Here is a 3,610-nt window from a genome sequence, read left to right as displayed (position 1 = left end):
CCGGCCCTGTCAACATAATTTGTTTTCAAAATGGTCCATGTCAACATAGTGAATCGGGAGAGGACTGTAGTTGTGAGTATGGCAGTACAGACCCACCAGGTCCACTCCCGAACATAAGCAAGCGCCTCATTTACTACTCAGATGAACCCCTCGTTTTTACTCTAATCCACCCTGCTGATATTTGGGACCCACATCATTTTCCACGTATAGTCAATTAACGACAGAAGTACACAACTTTTTTTAGTAGTAATTCGGAGGAGCAGGCTATAAACTGGGTTGTGCGGTCTTTGTGGCCCGTCTAACAACATGACCAGCCCAACAGTTTTTTCTTTGGGAAAATTGGTAGCCTACTATTTCTTTTTGAAGAATACCCAAGCTAGGCCTATTTGCTTTCTTTGACTTATTGGGCTGCAAATCTTTCAAGACGAAGAGGGATGCATTCCGGCCTGGCCAAAGAGTATGGTCAGTGTCTGTTAAAAGTAATATGAAAAGGGGTTGAAAATTCCAAAAAAATTATAGCAAATGGGATATTAGTTTCTTTTTTGTTTTGGTTCTTCACTGATATCTTATACGTATTTCATTGGATTTAACATGACATAATGCTAATTTATTTTTAAATTTGTTTTAGTATGGCTACTGATTTTTGGATTAAGAATATTTTGTTCCCCAGCAAAAATTTGCGAATTTTCAAAATTTCCCACATATTTAGTTAATTTTTTTAACCCTAGTACTGACCAGAAAATGGGCAGCAATTCTAAAAATGGAAAACGGGCTGCAATAAAATCCATAGAATTAGAAAATGAGTAAAAATTATAAAAATAATAGCAAATGGACTGTACACGCCATAGATTTCGAGGCTGACTTGTTTACGCAAGGCTTTGTCAGTCAACACACAATTCTAGCACAAGTGATTATTGGATGTCCATCCAACGACTGACGTGCTTCTTCAATCTCTGATCTTCCTGCTCCAGCCGCCTAAACAAGCGCCGTCGGGAGTGCCTGCTCCCTCCTCTCGTGGCCCGCTGTGATGCCGCGCAGGCTTCCCCGACCCACCCTACTCCCTCCGCTGGCATGGCCACATGCAATTAACTGCCTCCTTATTACACGAAAAAAATGATTCCTCCCACTGACATTTGGGGCGCACCGGTTGGGAGGCTGACCTGTGGGCCTACTAAGTTGACGCATATGCAGGGCTTGTCAAATTAGTCAACAAACGATTCTAGCAGCAGTAACCGTTGGATTTGAATCGAATGGTCCTGCTGCTTCTTCAATCGTTGCTCTTCTTGTACCAGCCGCCCAAACCAGCACCGATGAGACCGCCTGCTCCTACCTCGAGTGGCTGGCTGTGCTGCCGTTGAGGCCTCATCGCCCCCTACTACTCCCACCGCTAGCCAAGCCCTGCGGCGACCGCAGCCTCACACCGCACCCGAACCAGTGAACCCTCGTACTCCTCTCTGCGTGGGCATCCACTGTCGCGTCTTCCCCGGCTCCGCGTCGTCCCCTTCCTAGGCCTCGCTATCGTCCACAGCCTTGGTGTTGTCGGTGCGGCGTGGTCAATGTGGTCAACGACCAATTTCCATCAGAAGAGTACTGTACGTGGAGAGGCTGACAGCTGGGTCCACGGCCACAGCCCAACTTTTTTGTGATTTTCCAATTAAGTCACTTTGTCAGGCCTGTTGGGCTGCAAATCTTTCAAGACGAGGAGAGCTTTCATTCGGCTGGCCGAGTAAATGGCCTATCAGTAATGAGAAATGGGTTGTACATTTTTAAAACACATCAAACCGACAATTAGTTTCAAATTTCTTTTTTTAATTTTGAGATTTTAAATTGCATTCTTTTTTATGCATGGACAATTTGTTGGATTTTATATTGATATATATATATATATTTATTTTTAAAATCAATTTGAATGTGACTCGAAATTTCGGGATTAAAAACAGTTCGGACCGCACCAAACTATGCAAAATTTCGTATAATTTTTTAAACGTGGCCACAATATGGGCTTTAATGCTAACAAAAAGAATATGGGCTCCAAAAAAACCTTAAGAATTAGCAAATGGGTTGTAAATTATTAGAAATAATGGCAGATGGGTTGTATGATGTTTTCCACACATTTGAGGCTTTCCTAAAAAAAGGCTGACGCATAAGCAGTGCCTGTTGGATGTCCATCCAACGGCCGTCGTGCTTCTTCAATCTCTGCTCTTCTTGCTCCAGTCGCTCAAACAAGCGCCGGCAGGACTGCTTGCTCTCTCCTTCCCACGGCCGGTTGTGCTGCCGCGCAGGCCTCACCGCCCCACCGTATTCCCATCGCTGGCCTAGCCATCCCTCTATTCACCCACACCTGCTATTATTCTCCGGTGATGGCAGACGAACCAGTAAACCCTCGTACAGTCGTACTCCCCTCCATGTGGGAAACAACTGCTGAGTCTTCCTAGGGTCTGTGTCGTTCCCTTCCTAGGCCTCGCCGTTGTCCACCGCCCTAGTGCTCTCGGCGCGGCCTAGTCAACGTGGTCAATGACCGACATGCATCTGAAGTGGACTGTACGTGGAGAGGCTGACAGCTGGGCACGGCCGCACGCAAGAAAATGCCTCCTTATTATGCGCAAAATAACGATTCCTCCACCTGACATCTGGGACCCACTGAAAGGGCCTCTGTATTTCATGAAAAATGTTACCGCCGCTGATAGCTCGGACCCACCAGCTATTCCTTCGCACGCAAGGAAGTGCCTCCTTATTACACACAAAAAAATGAATACTCCCCCTGCTAGCTGGGACCCAGTATAGTGGTCGGCTGACTTGTGGGCCTACTAAGTTGACGGGACGGAGGGCTTTGTCAACTTAGTCAATATTCATGATTCTAGCTCCACTGACCGTACGATGTCCATCCAACGGCCGTAGTGCTTCATCAACCTCTAGTCTTCTTGCTCCAGCCGCCCAAACCAACGCTGGTCGTGCCTCGTGGTCCTGCCTCCCGTGGCCGGCTGCGATGTGGCGGAGGCCTCACCGCCCCTACTACTCCAACCGCTGGCCAGGCCATCCCTCTACTCACCCACACCCCCCTGTTATTCTGCGGTGACGGCGCCCTCACACCGCAGCGAACCAGTGAACCCTCATACTCCTCTACACGTGGGCATCCACTACCGCGTCTTCCCTAGCTCTACGTCGTCCCCTTCCTAGGCCTCGCTGTCATCCACCGCCCTAGTGCTCTCGGCGTGGCATGGTCAACGTTGTCATGGAACGGCTTCCATCGGACATGGACTGTACATGGAGAGGCTGACAGCTGGGTCCACGACCACGGCAAGGAAGTGCCTCCTTATTACATGCAAAATAATTATTCCTCCACCTGACAGCGGGGACCCACCGGATGGGCCACCATATTTCACGAAAAAAACGTTTCCCCTGACTACTAGGACCCACCAGCTACATCTTCGCATGCAAGGAAGTGCATCTGGGCAAAAAAACGATTCGCCCCCTGACTGCTGGGACTCACTAGCTACATCTTCGCAGGCAAGGAAGTGCCTGACAGCCGGGACCCACCTGGTCGAACCGTACATAGCGTTGTCATTCTGGTCATGAACGTGTACGTACATACTAGTCGATGTAGAGGCGT

The sequence above is a fragment of the Triticum urartu genome, chromosome 4 (genome assembly GCF_003073215.2).
Source record: "Triticum urartu cultivar G1812 chromosome 4, Tu2.1, whole genome shotgun sequence".
Taxonomy (NCBI): domain Eukaryota; kingdom Viridiplantae; phylum Streptophyta; class Magnoliopsida; order Poales; family Poaceae; genus Triticum; species Triticum urartu.
The sequence above is the reverse complement of the archived record's forward strand: the minus strand, read 5'-3'. Positions refer to the sequence as shown.